Source organism: Xiphias gladius, chromosome 18 (genome assembly GCF_016859285.1).
Source record: "Xiphias gladius isolate SHS-SW01 ecotype Sanya breed wild chromosome 18, ASM1685928v1, whole genome shotgun sequence".
Classification (NCBI taxonomy): domain Eukaryota; kingdom Metazoa; phylum Chordata; class Actinopteri; order Istiophoriformes; family Xiphiidae; genus Xiphias; species Xiphias gladius.
Genome location: NC_053417.1, coordinates 3237690 through 3263180, shown reverse-complemented (window position 1 = coordinate 3263180; position 25491 = coordinate 3237690). Strand labels below are relative to the sequence as shown.

Genomic DNA, 25491 nt, shown 5'->3' with positions numbered 1-25491 from the left:
CGATCTTTTGAAGTCTGAAAAGCACAATGAGAGTGAGTCTTCATTCCAACTGCACTGTTTTAACTTGGCACAGTGGGGATCGAAAGAGGCCCAAGCTAGTTAAGAGCCATCTACATTAGAATTTGTGGCAAATCAGCATCTTGGTTGCTTGTGTGAAGATGTATGTGTTGGGACAGGTAAGTGTGATTAAAGTGAGTCAACAAAGCTTTTGGCTTAAGGGGAAAATTCAGTTTACTATGGATTAAGACGAAGGAGTTGGTTGAAGTGTAAAGCACAATGTGGGCTTTTTGTTGATTTTCTTATCAAGTATTGAAAGATTAATAATTTGGCTTGAGTAACATTTACATACAACAGAACTACATTTGCTTCTCCAGTGGTGGAAAGTAATTGAGTACATTTACTTAAAGCTGCACTTTAAGCTTTTTGTTTTGGTTTTACAGCCCGCAGCTTCACTCCGGTTCACTCTCACAGCGCTCATCAGCATTTTTTCCAGACACAGTGAAAAAGCTCTAAAAAACCCCACTCTCCACTACCTGCTCAGCACCACATATTCCCCCAAAACAGAGCTAATAGGAGAATGAATTTTGGACTATTTGATATTCATCATGTGGAGAAAAGCACAACTTCAAAATGTTAATGTTGCTGTATCTGCCGGATATAAATAGGCAATTACTGTACTCCACTGCATTTATTTGATGGCTGTCATCACTAGTTACTCCTCAGATTACATACATAAAGTATGACACACTGTTACAGATTTACCAAGAGTACAGTATGTAAAGCAGTTAAATGAGCTCCACCTGCTAAAAAAGTGAAATGCTAACTTTTACTTTGTAATCGTGTTGTTTTAAATTATAGTGTTGGCACTTTTACCTAAGTACAGTGAAAGTTCGCAATACTTTTTCCGCCACTGTGCTTTTCAAACTTTCCAATTTTTTTGGAATATAGCACTACTTTTTTTGAATATTCGACTCATTTTCTTTTATCTCTCCCTCGTCCTTCTTTCCACATTCACCTCTCCTCCTTTAGGGACGTTGTGGCCGGACCAGAACGCCCTGCTGCCCTGCAGCCTTATTGTTCCCATAACAAACCACGAGAGTCCAGGAGTCTCTCTTTCTCTTTCCTTCCTCTTCCTTTATCAGTGTCTCTTCATCCCTCCCTGCCACTGCTATGACCTGGCCTCACGGAATTTAGAGTAGCCCTCTCAGCTGCGTTCAGCCACAGACTGACCACTGGAGACAAATGAAAGGAACTCAGATCAGACATACAGACATACCACCATAATGCAGCATGGAAATGTATGATGTTATGTGACACACAGCTTCCTGAACTCTGAAGTTAATGCTCACTGAAGTTTCAGCTTTGGTTGCAGCTAGCTTGTATATCATATATTTAGGTGCACCATTCCGTTGATCTCAGTCCAACAATGACTGCAAAGCACACACAGCACTGAAACTACTAGTGCTATTATTACTTATAGTACAATTGTGATCATTTATGAGTATTACTAGGGGTATACAGTATACACTCGGTTAATATCCTCATTCACACTGTACACAGCAGTGTATGTGCTGCTTTGATGGGACTGGTGACTAATGGGGAGGAATAAAATGTGACCTCCAGTCGTTCAGCATTATAATGGAAACAGCAACTCATACAAACTAAAAAAAAGGCTCAAAAGAAAAAAAAACTGTTTATGCATTTGGCATATAACTATCATGTATACTTTCAGTTTCATGGCATAATAAATTATGTTGGTCTACTGTACTGTACAAATGGTTTTGTACCCATGAATAGTGATCTGCTTAAAGGATAAGTTTGGCAACAGTGTATATTTTTGTGCCATTGAGCTCCATTCTTGTCCAAACACTAATAAAAACACATCATTGAGCCACAGTGTTGCACTGGGTGACACCTTCTTTTATTACCATGAACACACACGCAGTAGTTTATTTTGCCTCAGTGCCACATTAACCATTGGAAGAGGTTCTGTAAATACTGTACTTGCTGGTGCACCAAATGTGCATTAATGAGGCTGAAAATAGTCCCCAATAAATGCACTATTTCCTCCTGTCTGAGTCACATTTGCTAAAACTAAACTAAGCTAAAGCTGTTTCAGGAAATTACTGAGGCTTTTTTAAAAAATGAAACTAATATATTCAAGACTCATTTTTAAAGATTCACATCTTTCTAAGTGCCTCAGACAGGGTAGGGATGTCAGGAAGTATTGACACACAGATGAACACGTTGTTGGTTTTAATACAGAATACAGATTGTCACCAGCCTTCTGAAATGACATGTATGACCTCACTGGCTTGTAAAGAAACAGAGGATTGCCCACTCTCATTTTAAAAACATAAAAGTAAAAATAAAAAACTCAGAGTTTACTATACACCATTCCAGCCTGAGTCTGGAGAGTCACTTGGTCACGCTAATGGTACTTTTCAGGCCTACAAGGAGATTTGATCCCATTGAGGTGATGTGCTGATGTTACCGGATCTGACATGGAGAAATGGTTTCACTTCACTGGGTGGAATTCTACGACGGGAGGCCATAGCTACTACAATAGCCTTAGGCCAATACACAAACCACTCGTGCTGTTCACTAAACCTATAGTTTCTACAGTGGCCCTGCTGCTGATACATCACTACTGCTGCTGTGTAAAGCCCACTGTTACAGATGGTAATCCGGCTATCATATACAGTAATAGTCTCTGTGCAACAAAATGGAAGCAATTATCCCAAAGCACACAACGATCGGTAGAACAGATCACAATGCATAACTCTTTATGGGTTTGGGAGATTTACTTTCGGCGACTAACTCTCTCTCTGCGTAATTCATGTTCATTACAATTCCACTCTCTTTCTCTTTGTTCCTCCTTTACTTGTCTAATGATCATTTGTTCTTGCCTCTCTTGTTAGCCATGACCCCTCACAAACACATTTTGGAGTTCTAATGTTGCCTTTATGCCACCACCGCTTCATTCGTCCCTCCACTCTTGCATCCTTTACCTATTCCAACCTCTGTTTCTGTGTCGCTCTTTTTTCCTCTTCAATAACAAAGTTCTGAGCAGTGAGGGTGACGACAGAGGAATGCTAACTAGCACTTACAGGAGGGGTGGGGAGCGGTGATCGCAGCCCATCCCTGCCTGACTCAGTGCTCTGCAGTTTGACTGACAGACTCCCAGACTGACTGGCTTGTTTTACCAGCTGACAGGCTACAACTGACTCTCTGCTTTTGATGCCTTGCTGGCTTTTCCACTCATCTTCCTTCTCTATTGTCCTGTACCGCTGCCTATGGCAGGCTGGCTTGCTGACTCCCTGACACTCTGCACTTCTGCATGCTGCTCCTAATTAAACTCCTTCTCTGGTAGACCAAAGGTAGATGTATGCATGAGGCCCGCATACGGACAGAAGACATGCTAGCATTGACAGGTAGATGAAGGACGGCATGTGCTTGTATGTGCACAGCCACATGAAACCTGGAGCAGATAGAGTCAAACAAACCTAATATACATCTTGCATACTCATATACCAAACCAGCAAGAAACTTTCATAAAGGCTGACATTTCATAAAGGCTGAATATCTAGTAAATGATGCATGTTCCCCCGAATGAAATAAACCTACTTAAAATTTTTACATTAGGTTCTGAAATTTTCAATTTATTGTTCTTCTTCATTAGGCCACTAACAGAATGCACATGAAACTAGAGCTTCAAAAATAAGTTGATGAATTGGTTGACAGATAAGTGTTGCTTTGAGCAAAATGCTATCATCAGCATGCTAACATGCTCACAATGACAATGCTAACATCCTGATATTTGGCAGGTAAATGTTATAGAATTTTGACCATCTTAGTTGCTAACATTTGATAATTAGCACTAAACAAAACAAATTAACATTTTGACCTGATGTATGTGCTAGATGAAAAGTCGTGAATATATCAATGAAATTTCATGGGAATCTGTCCGGTTTTTTTGAATTATTTCACTAAAAACCACAAATGTCAACTTCTTGGTGTCAGGGGATCACCAAACTCAGTAGGACTCACTCTTTGGGGACCATGAATATTCGTACAAACTTTCACGGCAGCCTGTCCAACAGTTGTTGAGATATTCCAGTCAGGACCAACTGACCAGCAGAACGACATTGCCATCACTAGAGCCATGCTGCCAGCCAGAATAAAAAGGCAATGCATGGATTGGACGCTGATACACCAGATTCCTACATCACTAAGAATTCTTTTATTTTGGCTGCCTGTACACTCTAAAATTATCCAGGGCTTGATAAATATGTTTTCCTAAACGGAGTCTGCTTCTTGCTATGACATGAACACAACAGTTACAATAGCCTTGGTTATTTATGCGACGTCATACAAAACTGAGCACCAATCAGAATTTGGCAACAAGTGAATCAAAATCTGATGACAGAGCAGTTGTTAGCTATGTTGTTAATCAAATCTGATCAATGCACAACAACAAAGTCCTGAAGAAGCAGATCAGTTATTTTTTTACTATTGAACTCTAACGCTAAATAAGTAGTTCCAAACAGAAACAAAATTTGAAACCCGATTTTCAGGGCCTGTTTTCAGTTTTCAGCTCCTCCTGTTCTGCTTCATGAGACGATTTTCCAAAAATGAATCTACAGCACACGAAACCACTCTCTCACACATTGTTCATTCACTATTCTCATAACCAGTAATGGAAATAACAATATGCCCAGGAATGCATTATATTCCAAGTTCTACCTCCTTATGGGATATATCAGTGAAAGTCTATATTTTCACAGAGATGCCTCTCCAGGCAATATATTTTTCAAACACTGCAGGAGATGGATGCATGTGCTCTGAGGTGGGGGCTTCATTATGAAAGGCACTGGGACTGATACTGTATATTCTATAACCCAAATGTATTTGAACTAATTCAATAATAGGGTGTTTATTCTGGGGCAAGTGATTGCATACGATATGTGTTGTCATCAGAAGAAACAATTAGAGGAGGAAATGTCTTTTTCTCATTTTTTGGTCAACTGACAATTACTGTGTCGTAAAATTGTAAATGTTATGACCTTATAAACACAGACAGAGTGCAATTAGAATATTAGGATGATTGTAAGCCCTGGTAGTAATTACGAGGGTCTCAATGTAAGGGGAACCTTTATGTGAAAATGTATGTGTGTGTGTGTGTGCGCGCGCGTGTGCGTGTGTGTGTTTGTACAATCTCCAGCGAGCAAGGGGAAACAGTAGCGGTAGGGACGTAGAGGAGGGGGATGCAGCCCACCACCATCACAGTGCCCTTGTTCCTTTAATTACTTCCCTCTGCTTCGCAGCTTCACTGCATAACAATTATCCTTTGTGTTCATTTGAAGGGAGCAGACCTTCTCTCCTCATATCACACAGCAATGGACAGGCTCCGGTGTCAACAACATCACTTAATGTACAGAGAACACTGGTGAGAACCATTAAATTAGACTTGGGCTAATACAACTGTCTTTACATTTTTTTTTCCGTCTGCGTCATAAAAAAATAAACATCCTTTATTCGCTCTCTCCAGAAGCAAAGTTTGTCCCTTTCCTCCCTGCATTCCATTTTAGGGAGCTGAACGTTTTTGGCAAATTGTATAATAGCAGGAAATGAGGAAAATAAACTGCAAAGTGATGTAATAATTTACAAATCCAGCTGGTGTCCTACAACTGTTATAATCAATTATACACTGTTGGAATGCCAGATTTTTCACATTTAAGCAATTTGTTTGTGGCTTTGGTGTGTGATCACTATTTGTGTGAGCGGATGGGAAGGGGTAGGGCCTTTTTTCAGTCTATTGGAGTCTTATTCAAGCAGATGTCTGTTTAATTGATCGAAACAAATTACCTCAACATTGATCGCTGTCCCAGCCTAGGAACTGATCGGCTTTTTGGAGGTGTGTGTGTGTGGTTGTGTCTAGAGCAGGGTGATTCGGCTCCGACCCACTCACATAAAATGTATGACTTAAATGCTAAATGATAAATCGTAATTTGGTTTCTGATTATGCTGTGTGTTTTCTTAATCGATTCTCAGTTTCTCTGTGAACTGATGCACCATCATTCTCACGTTAAAACGCTGGGCCAATTAACTTATTGACTTTTAAGACTCATAATTATGAGTAATTCATTAGGTTTCTGAAGTCATTTATTATCAGAGCCTTATCTTTTTTCTTTCATCTGTTGTCATCTGTCGTTTTTTTTTTTGTTGAGAGTAATTTGTCTGCCATGATTTCAGTGACACATCTACAGTACAGCACATGTTTTCTCACATCTCTAATAAGCTCAGGGTCTATTTTAACAGGCTTCTGTAATGACTGAGTGCATGAGCAGTTTGCCTGTGTAAATTGTGAAATTACATATTTACTTTGGTTTCAGCTCATTGCTGATACTGCAAAAAAAAAAAAGCTGCTTCTACCGTAGGAGAAACAAATCACTGAACCACTACTCTCAGTGCAGATACATTATACCCATGTAATGTGTACATACCAAAAAAAAAAAAAAAACACATAAAGAGCAGGATAAATCAATACTGTGGCTAGCAGTGCTGGTGCTGATAGTATATAATGTATTTGTTCTATTGCAACTTGCCGAGTGTTTGTGTGTCTATATACACATTTCATTTACATTACACCAGTACATGTGATGGAATCTGTGTGTGTATTTTATGTGTGTGCGTATTGTTTGAGGAATGACTTTGGGGGGTTCAGATGTACATTCACTCTGAGATTCACTTTACAGACATAAACATAGAAGGGGCTAGAGCAGGCTGTGTCTGTGTCCTTGCATCAGGATGAGACGACATATACATTACCACTCTACCGCATCTGTTTCAACTTCCATTATTCTTTACCCCTATTATATTCTGTAGATTGCCGCCGATGCACACTTACTATAAACATGATTAAAACAGAACAATGCTGACAATAAACTCTGACACTTATAAAATATAAAAAAGCCTGGCTTTATAATCTCATCCCTCCTTCCTGCACACATCTTCTCTCTCTCTTCTGTCACACAGGCGCAGTACAGGTAGACAGTGCATGGATACAAACTAACGATCCATGATTTTATGTTTTTGTGCACACACTCACACAATCAGAAAGAATTTAAATTTTTCCAACCAAAGGCCAGTAACATACTAAAGGCCTTATTTTCAGCCATTTCTTTTTCTAGTACTAAAAACTACACAACCAGCCACATCAACCTACAGAAGCTCAGCTAAAATTCATTTTATTTCCACAACATTGTCTTTCTTGTGTTTGTATTGCCATAAAGACAACATCACAAATAAATGCATTCTTATTATTTATTTTTTCATTTGCAAACTGACCAAGCAAATTTCTTATTTTTGTATTTACTTTAATTTTTCCATCTCTGGCACTAAGTCATCACTAGTGACGCGTTTTTACACTGAACTTCCCAGTGCAAACATTATCTGCAAATTAAGTTTTTTGTTGCAAATGCTCTTTTTATCTGTGCAGCCATATTAACTCTTGCTGCTAATCTTGATGCCAACCACCCACTTCTTCTTCTATTTATTTCACACCCTCCTGACGTTTTAAACAGGTCTTTATTATCTTTAATAGGGGAGTACACACAAAAACCATGTATATGTTATATCCCACACGTGAACTGGTATTTATAATACCAGAATGTGTGGTGAGAATGTGTACAGTGTGCATATGAATTTCTGCATCAAAGAGTTATATGATATAAGGTGAAAAATGATGAAATCTAGTCATAATGCATTTATAAACTTAATTTTACTTACTTTTTTAATTATTTTTACTTACATTGGTGGTATTATTTATTTCCCAGTGATCTTTTCATTCTATCCTGTATTGCAAAGTACTTTGAGTACTCTGTTTCAATATGAGCAGCGTGAACAAAATCATTAATCACCTTTTTGATGTTGAATGGTGAGATACAGATCTAAGATAAAGCGATAAGTATTTGTGAATAAATATTGATAGGGGCGCTATAAACAGCCACAGCCATGCATTGCGATCACAGGTAAGGACAGATGATCTGCCGTCGATGAAGACCCTCTCTGATGCAACAAAACCGGGGAGAAATTGTGCATCTTCTCTGCTGTTCTTTGCATTGTGAGGTCTAATGGGTGGTGTAGAGGGAAGAGGTATTGATGTGTAAACATATGTTTAAGGGTGTATCTACATCCATTTATGCCCAAACTGTGAGAGCAGAAATTAGGTTTGTGCGCATCCATACAGTTCCACAATTTGAGATTTATAAAGCAGAGGCTTGAGTATGCACAGTTTTAGATACAGACAAACAGAATGCGTATGTATATTTCTGAGTTTTAGTCATGTAACTACAGTTTCATGCATGAGTTTTATGCATCAAGCTTTTGCTGTTTTTGGTACAGCGAATCTAAAATAGTTCATAAACTCAGTAAGGTTGATTGACTATTGAACTTGTGTATTTATCAGTAGCTGACAGAGAGTGGTGAATCAAACATTCATATACACATACTGTATGTACAGTCAGCTGCACTGTAGATTTTGAATTAAATTCGACATTCACAGAGGCAGATTTTTTTGGTCGTTACAGTCAATGTTCCACATGACTGATCTGTATGTAACTACCGCTAATCCCTCACTGGGCTTGTGGATTACTAGCTTTGCCTTTGCCCTTGTGTGGACTCCCAGATGGGGGAACCAGTCAACCAGCCAGTCAGTCAGCCAGTGAGTCGGCCAGCTCTACCACCCTACTATCCAGCCAGCCAAGGAGAGCAGGGAGAGATGGACACGGCAGCCCTGAGAAGAAGCTGGAGGTCTTGGGGTGTGTGTTAGTGTGTGTGTTTGGATGGATGGCTGTCTAGCGCGGAACGAGGCAAAACGGTGCCGCTGGTTTACTTTTAGTGGGGCCCCCCAGTCGTCCGGGTTTGGCTGTCTCAGCACGGTGCCGCAGTCAGCATTGTTGCATATTTAATGTCCTGATGAGAGCTTCCACCTGCTGACACAGGCAAAGTGACAGAACAATAGCTGCCCACCCCCCTCACAACCCCCCCGAACCTACGCGCACACAGATACACACACACACGCCCTGAACACCATCATCAATCCAGTCTCCCTCGCTCTCTCTGCCTCTTTCGCCTTGCCTCATCTCACACGCTCACTCGCAAAACTCCCTCCGCTCCAATCCTACTTTAGTCTATGCTGCTCCCTTGTTTCCCTTTTGTCACCCACCCACCCACTCTCTCCCCCGCATCTCTCACCCCACTCTCACTGTGCCCTTCTATCTTTGAATTCTCCCACAGTACAACGACCTTTCCTTCTGGTTCTTACAAATCACTGCAATAAATCCATCCAACATAAAAACACACTCACACACACACATCGCACACTTTTGCTTACTCTCACACACGCGCTTTATGTTTGGGGGGCTTTATGAATATGTTCCCTGTTGAACTGTGTTTCATGAATTTTTGGACCCAGTTTAACTCAATAGCCTCTTCATCTGTGGTTTCTTAAGATTAGAACTGGCTCTCATATTGATGGTTAATTAGCTTTGAAACACACTGGCAGCGTGTATTGTAATGTTAAACAATTCTTCTTGGCCCAAAGCAGTTCTTCTTCTTTATGGTCCCCAGTTAACATTTTTTTCTCATACAGGAAGACTGGCAGAAAATGTAATCCAACTGCAGATCCCTGTCAGCCCAGGAGCTCCCCCACAGGCAAAATGCTACAGGGTATGAACCTGATCAGGGCCCAATTACTGCACTGAAACTGGCCCAAATAACAAGTAAACGGGGACAGGTAAACCTTAACTAGGTCACATACGGTATTTCTATACAAAGTAGGCCAAAATACATACACTAAAATCTGACACGATTGTTATACCTGCTCCCAAACCACACCCGGATTAGTAACTGTTCCCGCACACATTTACATCCCATACATACTTAATCAGAGCTAAAGAATTATCGCACCAGAGCCTGGCGAAAAAAAAGTGACACCTATGCGTTCTGCGGGCTCAGCAGGCTGAGACAGACATCATGTAGCCTGACATTGTGGGTTTGACTCAGAAACGTCGTCATAAGTCTTCTTCTCATTCTTGCTTCCCATTTTTCCTGTCACTTTCGCCTCTTTAACTATCTGATAAATGCCATAAGACATAAACTTCCCCCAGACACTGCTCTGAAGATTTTCGAGTGTTGTTTTGTTCACAGTGAAAGAACATGCAGAGCAGGAACTAATCAGAAATTGAAATAAGTGACACAAATGACCATATTTTTGACTTCACATTTGTCCACAAATGACTGGTTTCTGTAAATCGAAATCGCTGTTTTAAATAAGAAGCATTCGTAACCAGGCCAACAAGTTGATCCCAGATCCAGACAATGTGACTACAGACAGGCGTGTGAGTCTACCAATCTGTTAGAGAGTCCTACAGCCAGTCTCTGCTCATTCCTCTTTCTGACCGTCTCGGACCATGCTATCCATTAGCAAGCATTTAATCACTGCACCATTTACTGGAAACTGCTGTCTGTCTGTTTGTGTGTATGTGTGTGTAGTGTTTGTTTGTAGCATTATCAAATTCACACTATCCGATCCAAAAGTCTGACAAATGGCAAAAAAGTATTCCAAAGAAAGTGGAATGTGTACATAAAATCGTTGCCATTAGCCATTAGACTGCAGAAAAGAGGTCAGCTTTTCTGCAAATAAACTCAAAAGAACGGAGTGAAACAGATATCCAGAAATCTATTGCGGGCGAGTGGAAACTGCTGACTGGAGTTACAGCTGCATCTACAGATTTCTATTGTATGCATTTCTCTGCAGCACCAAGCCGACTGGACTCAAATGGGCCACATCAGGGCAGAAAAGGTGTGTCTACACACACTGCACATGTACATGAACCGTGCATATAGAATACCTGGGACTATTATGAGGAAATAAAACACATAGAACATCTTCTCCAATGAGTTTCCACACGGTAGATTCAGTTTGCAGACTGAGATAAGTTTGTGTTTAAATGTGTGAGTTTCATTCAGATGCGGCGCTGTAATTTTTCCCAACCTGGGATACATACTTCTTTACATTCCATAGTTGCTCTTGTTCATATGGGCATATAAAGAAGTATGTCCCCCAAGCAGGCCACTGTCCTTGGTGGCGCATCAGGCATGCCTCCCCCCACCATCCTGCTCCCCCCCAGCTTCTCCTCCTTCTCCACCCCTTCCTTCTCCTTCCCCCAACACACAGCAAACACTCAATGATGAGGAAAAAATGTTGAATCAGGATCCACACAGACCACTGAATGCACATGACCTCCCTATGATCGCCCAGGGTCCTTCTGGACATCAGTGACTTAGACAGAAGATTAAGTTCACACATATAGGTAAACGCACGCAGACAAACTCAGGAACAAAAAAACAAAAAAAACACAAGTTCATACAAATACACACTTACGAGCCAGTTATTATACGTGAACAACTTATCTCACTGCTTTAAAAATGACCCAGCTTGTTCTTCCGACCTGTCATGTAGTTCCTTATCAAAGCTTGTTAGACCATTAAGAAGAAACAGATAGAAACAATTAAAATCGGATTGTTAAAAATTCAATCGCATCACAGAATGACAGCAAATTACACATACTAATTTACACACCATTTCATCAAAAACACCTCGTCACTGAGAAGACGCACCAATTTTAAAAGTCATATTTCACTCATAACATAAAAACTGACCCTTTTGCCCCTGAAGGAACACATTTTTTAAAAACCTGCAACACTACATCATAACTACACTGTCTGGTGACCATGTGTATGCTCTGCCTTGACATACTGTACATTATGAAGCAGTTTCTCCCACACACGCGCGGCACGCGATTCACCTTGAGTGTCACGCTTAGAGGTTCAGCTGCAGCGGTGGAGTGAGGGGGGTGAGGTGGGATGGGGATGGGGGGATGGCTGGGAGGGGGGATGAAGGGAAATGAGGGAGATGTTGCACTTACCTATGGGCAGATGTTGGCTCGAGATCCCTCCTCTCTTACTCCCCCTCCTCCTCCTCACCCTCACCCTCCTCCCCTGCTTCAGCTGGGCCGATGCACCAAAGAGAGAAGCAATAAAGCGAGAGCAGAGAAGAAAAGGAGACTGGGAAGAAGAAGTGCTTCGCTCTCTCTTCTCTCAGTCTGTGTCCCAGGTGCTGCCTCTGCAGTCTCTCTCTCTCTCTCTCTCTCTCTCTCTCTGTGTTTAGCCACACACACACTCTCTCTATAACATCCTCACTCTGATGCTCTCTCTCCCTCTCCTTCCTTTAATCTCTCCCTCTTCCTCACACTGAAAACTTTTAGTCCTGCACACAGCCGCTGGTCCCACCGGTCCTCCGCCACAGAGAGCAATTTCTCTTTTTTCCCTACTCTCTCTCTCCCTCTGTGCTTTTCATCTCTTTCCCTCGCTTTCTCACACTCTCTGTCCCATGCAGTCTATAGGCTACCATGCTATGCAGTCTCCCCTTGACTGCCCACTCCCCTCTATATAGCATGTTCTCTTATTGTCTCTCTCTCTCCCTCTTTTTCTCTCCTGCTAACAAACTCCACACCGCACACTCTCTCAACCTCCTACCTCTCTTTCAGTCAAACTACACTAGTGTCACAGTTCCATGCTGAGCAGACTGTGGTGATGATGAGGTTGAATGGCATATGTGGCGTGGCACGTGGACAGGTTTGAGGGGAAAAGCAGCCAGAGTACACTAAAGGAATGTCAATATATTTGTGTGTGTGTGTATGTGTGTGAAATACTGTGCAATTCTGTCAATCTGTAAATGTATGTCAACGTGCATAGTGTGTGTGTGTATGTGACTGTATATGTGTCTTCAATTGCCCTTGTTGCTTGAGTGAACCCCATTCATCTGAGACCCCCTGCCCCCTCCCATTAGCCCCAGTCCCTGATCCACAAGTTACTCCTCCCCTCCCCCCACATACACACACACACACACACACACACACACACACACACACACACACACACACACACACACACACACACACACACACACACCTCCCCACCCTCTTCTGCTGTCTCCCGTACTCCCCTCGTGCCCCCACCCTGTCCTCTCAGAGATCAATACCAATTTATAGGCAAATGCACAAAGGCTGAGTCGTGCTTTTAATGAATTGAACCATTGCTAACGTCAGGCATCTAATGAAGGCTCTGAGAGAGGCGTTAAGAAAACCTATGGTGGGAGCAGCAGGAAGCATATAAGGGTTACTGGGAGTGTGTGTGTCTTTGTGCATCTGAGTGTGTTTTGAATAGCAGATGAACAGCTGTTACTGTGTCGCAATTTTCCAATTGGGCTTCCCCTTCAAATATTTGATATTACTAATATGAGGCCAGTTATAATATAGAGGATAAACTGAGATGCAGAATTAGTATGGGGGGGGTGCTAGCCTGACACCCCAGCATGCACTGCTCCTTGAAGCATTGCCGAACTGAAATATCAGGAATTCTTTGTTTTTTCTTGGTTGTCAACCTTTCACCTTGAATGACAATTACATCTAATCAGATCTCTCATGTTGAGGCTGGACTGTTGACACAGCACAATAATCTATCCACAACTATTTATAATAGTCTATTTTCTTATATGCGATGGACAAAAGATACATTTTTCTATACGAGCGTGCCTCCACAATGAAGTAGAAAATGGATATTTTGTAAAAGCAGCTTTGTGAATATTTTTTCCACTTGTGTTAGTGTATTATCACTTAAGTCCACTGCACAGGCACTGTATATTGCTTTTCCATGCTACATAACATGACTCTTGTGTCTGAATCTATCAACTGCATCCGCACCACCTATGTGCATATGTCATGCTCTGTAGGCCCCCCAATAGCCCCTTTGTGTGTTCCCAACACTGTGTAGCCAGTGCCATGGGGGCTGCGCACATCAGCCCTGCCCGCCCAGTAATTAAACTAAAAGTCTCTTCCATAAATCACACCCGTCTTCTCCTCTCTCTTCGTCTCTCTCATTCCTCCCCTCTTTTCTCTCCCAGCGATGGAACGAAGGTTTTGTAAATCACCAGTCAGGGCTGGTAAACGAGAGGGCTTTGTACATGTCCACACACACGAACACACAGACGCACTCCAGCCCAGCACTAGACATAGACACATTACAAAGAAATAAACTGCCGTTCCACGCTGGCCTATACACCACCATCATCACAATATTCCAGGCAGAAATTCCAATTGCCCAGAGAGAAACAGTCAACTGCTATAGATTGCAAGATAAAGGCAGTATGTAATATGCACCCGCATTGCACTGTGATACACAGCTTCGCAGGAAATGGATGGAATTTGCCAACATCTGGCATGACTTCTGTAATCCTTACAATAGAGTGTCGTAACAGAAGGCATTTTTCATCCCAATAAACCAGTCAGAAACAGAAAACAATATAAATCCTCATGTACGTCCTCTTATAAACCTTGTTCCTTTCTGTATACTATCAACATTCATAGTCACTGCAGTTAACCCAACACCATATAAAGCCAAGTTTCACACCCACTGGGAGACTGCTTGCTAGACAGAAAGACAGACAGATTCTGTTCAAACAGCTGCATGTCTACTATAACCGTTACAACCATGCAGGCTGTCTCCCATTGGCCGGGCTGGGACACCCAACACCTCGCCACCTCCAGCAATTCACCATAAAGCCTGTCAGGGCTCCAGACACTTGACAGAGAGCTGACCCCCACTGAACTGCCTGGTATCTGCTAACTGGGTAAAATTAGCCTGGACAGCAAGAGAGAGAAAGGGAAATGGAGACAGAGGGATGGGAGCATATGCATGACACTTTTAGAACCTTGCATCCACTTTAAACCTCTCCCCCTCTCTCCCTCTCTCTCTCTGGAGAGTGACACATGTGTGTGTCCTGTCTATAGATAGAGCTCAGTTCCCATTGGGATGGCCACACGGACACTGAGCTTAACACTTGGGCACATAAGAACATGCTCATGTAGCTTTTATACAGATAAACCTCACCTGTCTTCCATTCAAATATAGTTCCCTGAGCACGACCGCGCTGGTTCAACACCATGTGCTTGTACACCATGTTCTGGAAAGATTTTACATTTTGTGGTACATATGCTGCCTAAAATGCACTAAAAATATTTAAAAAGAAATATCTCCAAAAATAAAAAAAAACACAAAACTGCTTCTGAAAAAAATGCTGTGGTGCTATAATGCAGAATGTGAATGGAAATTATATTTCATGCAAATTCTGAACAAATTAGAATATGGTTTATCATGTCTAATTACAGCTATACATCTGTGTCATGTATAAGTTCATACATTCTTAAATTCATATAAATTCAGCTTGCACATAGGAAGTTGGCAACAACTTAAGTTTGTCACCTTCATTTGACAACTTGCTGTACTTGCGCTCAAGCACTGAGTACATTCATTCCTCATGAAGACAGATATTGTGTAGTTTCCCGTAAGCTACTTAACATTTTTATTCAAAATGATTTCCACTGAATATCAATACTGCTGAAGTAGATGATTAGAAAACACTCCAGAGTGTAACACCTCAGAGATAACACTTGACCTTTTAACCTCATGTGAATGTGGCTATGGGTCTATGTCAATATGTGAATCACACGCCGTGGTTGTATTGCCTTCACTGCTAAAACAATTTTAACAAGGAGTAGGGTGATAAATAAATAAGAAAACTCTTTCCAGCTCCCTAACTCATAATCTGTGTGTTTCCCAAAAGATCAGCTAAGGAAAAAAAACTACTATACTGTGTGTGAAGGTGGCCGGGACAAAGCACACCGACACACGTAGACAGACACGTACACATTCACAAATATATGCAGTGTGTTAGTACACTCTAAAAACACTTATTTTACAAACACACAGAGAAACTTCCACACCTACCGTAGTAAAGGTGATCCAGACAGGGACGGTGGCCCACGAGTGAAGCGGTCGCTGCAGGCAGTGTCTCTCCTCCCTGGGAGCTGAATCAGCGATGGAGAGTTTAAGGATGCGGAGAGGAAAAGAGGAGGAGGAGGAAGAGGAGAGGGGGAGTGAAAAGAGAGGAGAGGAGAGAAAAGAAGAGGGTCATGGGACTTGCAATGCCTCTCTCTCTTGCTGGTTGGGGTGGGAAAGGAGGAGGGGAAAAAAAGGCTGACCAAGAGAGAAAAAAACATAGGACCCGGTGCAGGTAGAAAAGAGAGCAAAAATAGTGGCCATTAAAAAAAGCATAGAGGTTTGTTTAAGATGATTCGATTTGAAGTGATGACTGGGCAAAGAAATGCGTCAGCCGGCAGCTGCCCGTCCCTCCACACCACACCAGGCCATGTAAAGTTAGAAGGAAGACAGCTGATCAGACTGCCAGAGAAGGAGATCGAGCGAGATAGTGAGTGCTGACAGAGCTGAAGGACAAATCAGGAAGAGGGACGCAGGGAGGGAGGGGTTGAGAGAATGAAAGGGTGAGAACGTAAAGACAGTGGGTAAGGAAAACAAGAAAAATAATGTAGATTCAAGAATAAAATCAAATAGAGGGAATGAAGGAAGAATGGGAAGAGAGAGAGCGAAAGGCAAGAGAATTAAAGACAGAAATAAGAAAAAAGGCGGTCACAGAGGAAAAGAGAAAATGTATGGGAGAATGAAAGGAAAGGAAAGAACAAAAAGAAGGAAAACAAGGGTGGTGGAAGCATGCAAAGAAAAAGGAAGAACAGGATAAAGCATGGTGGGAGGTAAAGAAGGGAGGCGCAAAGTTTGGATGGATAAAAGGTGGGGAAAAAAGCAAAAAAAAATTAAAGAAAAGTAAGGTAACAACAGTAGGTAAAAATAAGCAGTGGAATTTGGAGCTTTTAAAAGTAAATTCAATTATCTCTTACTCTTTCCTGTCTTTCTTGTCCTTTTGCCCCCATATTCCACTTAGTCACTTTCCTGATATCTTATCCGGCAGTCGGTGAGCACAATTCCTCGAAAATATAGAGAAGAAAGAAAGACTACAAAAATATTAGCAATTAGACAACATTGTCGACCCAAAAAAAAAAAAATTTCTCGCATAACAGAACAACTGACACTGCTCATAGGCAGCGTTTGTTTGTTTTTTTCAATTTCAAAGTCAAAAATAGACAAAACCAAGTTCAAATGAGAACACTGTAAGGGGGGAGCAAGCAAAGGTTCAGCGTGATCAGAGGAAACACCCACTATCCCAGGGTTTTTATACCAAGGTAAGAACCAGAGCCGCGCACCCTTCCACCAGCCCGCCCGCACAGCCATGCTCCACGGCCTTATTTAGTGAAGCGTGGCAAAAAATAGCCTCCCAAGCACTACTGGGGGTGTCTGGGTTAAAGTGGGTGGGTGGGAAAGTGGGAGGAACAGGGTAGGGAAGACTGGGAGGTGAGGCAGAGGGGTGTCAAGGCAGGCTGGGGATGGTGGTGTTGGTGATGGTGATGCAGTCCCTTTTAATCATTCTCTCTGCCATTTGACTAGTCTGGTCTGAGCTTGATTTACCCTTCTTTCTCATGTATCTATTTTTTTCTGTTGTTGACTCATGGTGTGTCACATTACTGTCCTATACACTCCTTTGCTAATGATACTCAATCTACAGCACTTACAGTCTTGTTATGATGCATATTTCAAGACTATAAAGGACAGATTGGTAGTTCTTGTTCCCTAGAATATTTATTTATTTATTTATTTTATTTCAAAAATATTACTACAAAGCTCAATCGGACACCCTTCATATTTTTGCGATGTATATTTTGGTAGGTATGAGATAAAACTTTGTTTGCTTTCTCAGCAATATAACTTTTTTTAATCCAAGCCAAAGTAGATAAATGGAATCAAAAAGGCCTGCGGTGGCTTGCTGCAGTTAGCCAAGAGCACAGGGCACCAGTTCCCAAACTTGGGGGACCCCACCAGGGTTTACCAAAACATGTTCCCCTAAAAACGAATTGTAATAACTTTGGCTATAATTAACTTTTGATCTAATGCCATCATCAACCAAAAATTTCAATTTGTCCAACATGTTTATGACCAAATATTGCAAAACTACCCTCAGCTGTACTTTGGGTTTAGTGCTAATTTGCAAACTTTTGCACGCTACGAGACTAAACTAAGATGTTGAACAAATTCATCATTTTGTGCTGAGCATGCTAACATTATCGCTCTGAGAATGTATGTAGGCTACAGCCTCACAAAGAATCTTAATCTTGTTAAATTATATATTTTTAATCAATTGGCAAAATTTGAACCCAAACTCTATGCTGAGTTACCAGCTAGCAAGCCTGCTAGATAGCTGGCTGCCTAGGCCTTCTGTAGTTAAACAAGCAAACAGCTAGTGGCACAACGGCCAAGCACCAGGAAGAAAAGAACGTTGTATGTATTAAGAAGAAAGTCAGGATCTATATTGACCTTGGCTTCATAGACAATAGACAAAATCGGGGTTAAGTGTGCTCTGGTCAGACAATCCACCCACCACATGGAACAACTTCAGGAGGAGATGGAAGTGTGGTTCTCAGAACAAAACTCTTACCACCCCCAAAACATACCTGTGAGATGAAGCTAGAATAAGAAAAACGTACAGGTGTAAGATTGTGCAACAAATGCCTAAAAATACATGGCAGATTTTGCCTTGATTGCAGCTGCATTGCTGGGGAACGATTATCAGTTCCAAATTGCATCCAAATTGTTAGTTGTCTTCCTGCAGTTAACCCAGTTTAGGTTCAGTGCATCATCATTAGTTCTGCACTGTTACTGTAAATGTTGTGTATTGAATATAATATATAATTTCAAACTTAAGGAATTGCTTTATAGTTCCTTCAATAATGTGCCAGTGTGAGTGGGTTTGTGGAGTGGGTTTGTAGGACAGGGGTTGGGAACCACTGGCAGAGTAACAAATTAAAATGTATATTGTGTTTCTTAATCATGTGGAAGTCCATATTTTTCATGCATGTGACTTAATGAAAACAAAAGAATAAAGTTAGCTTGTGTAATTCCACCCTCCCCCAAGTCTTGCCCTTCAAAGCTGACAAGCTTCGAAATCGGCACCATAGTTGAAGCCTGGTAGTTGAAGCCTGAGCACCCCCAGGTTCTTACCCTGTCGCTGCCCTCTGCCGAATCTCCCCACTGTATTTTTAGTCCTGCCAAATAAAGAGGTGCAAGGCCATCCTCTGCCAAACTCCGGCCTAAACTCCTACACACCCTCCCCACACTGCCTCTCCACTGTCCCTCATATAGACAATCAGGGCGAGAGGTGTTAACTCTGTGTGTGTCTCCCTGCTGATGAAGAGTCTCAGGTGGGGCAAATCTATCTGTGGAGGAGACACACAGCAAGATGGAGAGAGAGAAGACGCCGGAATTGAGAGGAAAGCAGGAAGGGAGGAGAGATGGGGAAAGAAAGGATATTGATTTCCACCTTAAAGAGGCAATCTCCGCTTCTCGGGAGCTCCAGGGACTGTGTGTATCTGCACTTGTGTGTGTGTGTGTGTGTGTCTTGTGTATGATCTGTCCTGGGACCACAGCAGAGACTGGAGACACCGGTGCAGACATCAAGCACACACACACACACACACACAAGTGCAGATACATAAACACAGTTTTGGAATGTTAATGATGTTCAAAAAAGTTAAACAGAGAGCAGAGCAAAAGACAACATAACACATTTAAACTATTCACTTTTCTGCTCTGGGTCCTTCACAGTCACCCCACTGCTCCATGTACTCCTATTACACTTAATCCTTTCCTTTTTATTCATGGTTTTCCTTCTCACATCTTCTTCTCAGCTGCTTTTTTCTTCTTTGCTTACACCAAAGATTTACATTGCTCTGACTGGTGCGTCAGAATGCTCTCAGGGACAAGTGCTCTAAATTTAAACAAGACAACATCAAAGGTACATTTAAGATGTTATGTAAATTAGGACAAATTCACGAAACATGATTCAGAAATTAAAAAAAGATTTGCAAATGTGTATAAAAATTTGTGAATAAATGATAGCATTCATAAATACATTGTCCAATCCACAAATACCACCCAACTTGAATGTAAAACAATTACACAACCATACACAAATATACAAATATAGGCAATGCCAGCGGGAATATTCAACCAATATACTGTATTACCAACTTGAAGTATTAATCTAATAACATTTGCTTTTGAAATTCTTCTTCTCCATATAAATGACTAAGCATTTTTACAGATTGTCAAATCTTTTCATGTACTTTTGTGCTTTACACAAATGTAACTCAAGACACTCGTGTCAGTTAACCTATGCACGCATTTGTAGGGCTTTTCCTGTAATTTGTGAGGCGGAATGCTTCTCCACTGTGAAGTATTTGTCATTGTGATAGGGTCAGTGTGAAAGGCTGTGTCGAGTCAGATTACATCTTTCATTTCCGAATACACAAATGCTCATTGAAGTGTTTGCCTACTGTGTGTGTTTTTAATTTATGCCTGAGAGTGCGTGCATGTAAGCAGTCCTGCTCCATGCCTGCCTGCGTGCTTGCTTCTTTCCAGTCATACCTGCAGTGCTGCATGTATGTGTGTTTGTGAGTCCCACAGTGTTGTCAGCATGCACTTTGGAGACTGTACACTCATCTGATCCGGCCTGGCAAGCAGAAAGAATATTAACGTTGTGATTTAGGACAAAGAAATAATAAGCTCCTTCAAACTCTGTCTGTGGCGGGGCATTCCCGTCAGAAACAGACTGCAACGACCAAGACCAAACACCAAAATATTTCCTTGTTTTTTCGTCCTGTTTTACCTTTCCTTCCCCCTCCCTATGATGCAGTTAAAGTTCCCGGGGGACCATTACTTTAGCTGGCGTGTGAAATGGCCAAGGAGATGAATGCTTTTTCTGCATTACCTGGTGGCAAGGGAGAAGCAATGGATACAGTGTACACATCCTGCAGACACTTTTTTATCTGGGAGAGAGAGCTCTGATCCCAGCCAGTGGTGGGACTGAGAAAAGTAAATGTGAAAAGAGAGGAGAGGGGCCATATGACAAAAACAAGGAAGCGACAAAAAGACAGCAAGAAGGAAGGGTGACAGAAAGAGTAAGATGTGTGATTGTATTTTTAATTAGTACCACTGGAGAGGAAAGTTAAATATGTGACTTTGGGTGATACTTTACCACAGGAGTTTTCAATCTAATGAAAAGAGTCTGACTTTCGATTTGGCTTCAACACTAATTGTGCTGGACTGTCTGGACCAGCTGCCGGTCCCTGTGCACCTTATAAACAAAGAGACCAAACTGTGGATGACGGGCCACTGCCTATAAACAACAATTAGCTCACGGTCTGTGTTCACACTGAGGAGCCGGAGCCAGTGGAGGCAGATGATCTCAGAGGTTAATGACTAACTAAATTGGTTAAGTGGCAAGATGCAAATGAAAAATACAAAACAAACTCATGGATCCAGCTCATAATGTCTTTTGTAGCCACCAAAGACCAGCCAGTGAACTTGTATATTTTGGTGCAAGCTAAATTAAACTCTTGTGTTTACTGAAGGAAAAAATATGCCCCTAAAAAAGAAATGTCCCTTTAGCTTTCAAGCCATTGAGGGTGCAGGCCAGAATGTCTAATTAATATCCAGTGTTAGGACATGCAGCATCAGCAAACATGCTCTATTGTAACTGTAGCTTACTGTCTGTCTAAGTTATAGACATAGTTACTTTGAAATGGAGCTATCCATTCTCACTTTGCCACACCATTCAATACATAGGCAGTGCCAGAGAGCTTTTCTTGCTGGGGTAGTTAGGTGTTTTATTATTTATTAGTGAGGCTATGGACAGAAGGATGTGTGGTATTTGGCAGTGAATTTCAGGTATCGTATCCCTACTACAAACACTGCCGATACAATGATTAAGAAGCATTACATGCTAACAATAACAATCACAGTTTTAAAGAAAAGTTTAAAGTATGATATCATTCGGCACTCTGATAGGACTGGAACCCAAGTGCAGACAGAGGCCAGGCAGATGTAGAAATAGACAACACTCAAATATGAAATTAATAGGTAGAATAAGGGAGAAACTACACAGCTTGAATCTCAAGAAACACACAACGCAACATCTTTAGTGATAGTAATCCAGCCAGGAGTCCGGCTCACACCAGCTTTAAATGAAGTTCCTTTGTTGGTTGTGTAATTTTTGTAATATTTTTGCGGTGGGTGCTTTTTCAAGGCTAGGGTCCTTCCTCCAGCTGTTGGCAGACTAACATCACTAACGGCACTGGCAGGAGCGGGCAGCAGCCTTGGAGCTCCCGTGGCCTGTCACAGGTGCTCGGCTCTAATGATCTAACTCTCTCTCTCAATGCCAGTCTCTATTCGCAGTATCTTGTGGTACGAGGTCTTGTCGATGTTTTTCATGATGATACGCTTTTCTATCACACTGATAGCATACCAAAGGAAACTGAATGACAGTTTACTAAGTAATTACATCTCACGTGACGTCAGCAACGTGAATTTGCCCAGCTGATTTCAGTGTGTAGAAGCTTGCTAGGGAAATTTGGGGTGCTGTTGGACTGGATCAACGGGAGAATGGGAGAAACATCAGTTGAATCATTTTTCAACCGTCTGGTAATTTCTTGGTGGGGCTATCATAATTCTTGGTGGGGCCTTAGCCCCATCTATCCCCATCCTAGCGCCGTTCTAACTATGTGTAGATATAGAAGGTAATTTTCGAGGCACGGTGATTGTATTCAAAATCAATGGAAAGACACAATGAAATGCAAAATCGCCCGAGGCAGAATAAATTTACCCAAAGACACGTCTGCATGAGTTGAAAATGTTTCAGTTTGAGTGAAAAATTTCCCTTTATCCTGGGGCTCAACCCTTGTCCTATTATATACAACTAATTTTCGACAGCAAATGTTTTTTATAAAATATAATTTATTAAAACAAAGAGGATATGTTTTTAATTTACGTATCTGGCAAGTGGCAAATATGTTGATACTGAATGTATCAGTAAAATGTTCAAAGACAACACATTTGTTTTCTACAGAAATATCTGATCTTGGAGTACAACATCCACTTGTAGTAACTACAGCACTATTAAACATTTTTATGCTTATGTTTAGACACTCACAGTACGTGTGGTCTGGTTTGAAACAAAAAAATTCACAGTGACCTCAGCTAGTGGTGACGTTGCCACCACAGCGTAATTGGGAAAATAGTTTAGTTGTATATGAGCACAATGTCAAGGAGACAGGGTTGTGGGGCATTATGAATCTACTCCATAAACATACAGAGATTAAAGGAAAAAGGGGAGGAAATATCAGAAAGAGCTGTGGTTTTTTGTGAGTTGTGAGATCAGTGAGAAGCTGAGCTGCAAACGGGCACATCCCCACAGACATGATCGGCGCGTCTGTTGCTATCTAGTTTACAGCTAACATACATTACTACATTGGCTGTTTGAGGCCAATAAACATAAATGGTCCAGCAGTCAAATTTGTGCAAATGCTGCAAGGAGAAAATTTGCTTTCCAGTCATTCAAACTTCTACAGCTAATTGACTAATGTGACACAACATCTACCTGAACATCTACCACAGCCTTAGTTGAAGTAATTACTCCATAACATTGTTGTGTCAAAACATTTTTTTTGTTTTTGTTTTATGCAAATGCAGTTAAATAAATCTTGTGAATGACTCTCGACCCACCGTATTACTAGATACTCTTTCCTCTGAACCTAAAATATAAATATATATTTATTTAGATATATTTATTTTTTGGTAGAAAGGACATCAGACTGGCAATTTACAGAAAAGATCGATACTTTACTTCTTAAGTAGTAAATAGGGATTTTGACTTAAAAAAAAACACTTAAACACAATGGCTACCAAGAGACAAATATGAAAGCTTTGTTGCTCTGAGATACAACACTACAAGACTGTTTAACACGCATGAGAGAGTCATGTTCTACAAATGAGTTATTTATATAGAAATATCTAAATTTTTTTCATGATTAAAATTTGAATCTCATAATTACACTTTACATCTTAGTTTTGAATTTCCACACAGCTCTGACAATCCCTTACCTTTTGGAACAAACAACTGCACTGTCAAATTACAGATCAGCAGCAAGTCATATGAATGATGGGCTAATACTGGTGATGCTGGATGACATTACTACGACTGACCATCTGTGAGTGTTGTGAAGTTTTATATTCATATTAAAAGAGCTTTGTTTTCTTTGGAACCTAAAAACGAAATGAAAACATCATTTTCAACCCAGGAAACCGATACAGATAATGCATAGAAGAAAACTTTATTGTTATTATTTGTACCATCTGGAGAGAGTTTCAGGTGTGGTCCACTATATACTGAATATTGACTTACATATTGGATCCATAAATGAAACTCTGCTCTGCTCTGTAAACAAATACAAAGTTAATCTATTCCCTCTACTTCTATACATTTAGATTAGCCCCACTTCGCTCTGTGATCCAGAAGTTTATGTCTGATATATTGTATGGATTGCCACCCATCTGTTCCCATATCAGTTTTATGTTTATGGGCCTCTTTGATGAACCTACTGTAAAAGTTCAGTGAATCTGCCATTAGGGTGAGGGCTTGGTGAGCTGTGAATGGGCAATACAAACTGTTACAGCTTTCAAGTTAAATGCTATTAAGTCTAAAGTGCTATTCACAAGGGACTGATACTGCATAAGGACCCTATAGTGGCCTGGAGTTTATGTTTTAGAGGTTTAAAAATACCTGAATCTGACGTGAATAATTGATTTTTGAGAAGAGACCCTATCTGAAAGGCACACAAGGACCGTCAGATTTGATCCAAACTGGACCAAGGATGATTCCAAAATGGAGTTGACCAAAAAAGACCAAACAAAAAGAACACCAACATAGGTGCGTGGTGGATATGCAAACCACATAGTCCGAGCTGATAAGATTCATGACATATTGAGACACAGATTCGAGACCTGCCGCAATACAATGGAATTTACCTGACTGTATTAAACTGAAAATAATTTGGTCCTGGTCCTACTTGGGTCCTTAATCGAGTCCTTATAGAAACATAAGAAGGGAGCCATACAACATACTGTTGAGAAAGATTCTATTAAAAGGCTGGGTTTTTAGTTTTTAGTATAGATACAAATGTCAGTTGGGCTTTGGATGAGGTTTTTCTCATTTCTGGAACAGAACCTGGATGTTCTAGTTTCAATTTGGCTCTCTGTGGGTGGCCAAGCCAGAGTAAGCACTACTGATAATCAGACCCCAGCAGTAGTGGACAGTAACTTTACCTCACACCACCTGTGCCCCGCAACTGTAACGTACTAACTGAAAATAAAATTGTAGTGTGTTAAACATTTGTATTCAATAAAGGTAATGTGTGTACAGTAAATATGTAACATATTATCCTTAGCAGTTGATGTTACTGTATTATAGGAATCTACCTATAAACTGTTTTTCATTGTGGAATCTCAATATTAATATAACAGCTTCTGTTTTCTATCACACCAGAATCTCCATGGTCACTGGACAGT

At 41.0% G+C, this 25491-nt stretch overlaps 1 long non-coding RNA gene across 1 annotated transcript; it reads right to left on the bottom strand.

Annotated features, from left to right (window-relative positions):
- Positions 1 to 1151: 1151 nt before the first annotated feature.
- LOC120804194 lies at positions 1152 to 17098 on the bottom strand. The gene is made up of 3 exons (XR_005709420.1): positions 16878 to 17098; positions 15913 to 15992; positions 1152 to 1232 (listed from the first exon to the last, which is right to left on the bottom strand). It is a non-coding gene; the product is annotated as an uncharacterized LOC120804194 (long non-coding RNA).
- Positions 17099 to 25491: the final 8393 nt, after the last annotated feature.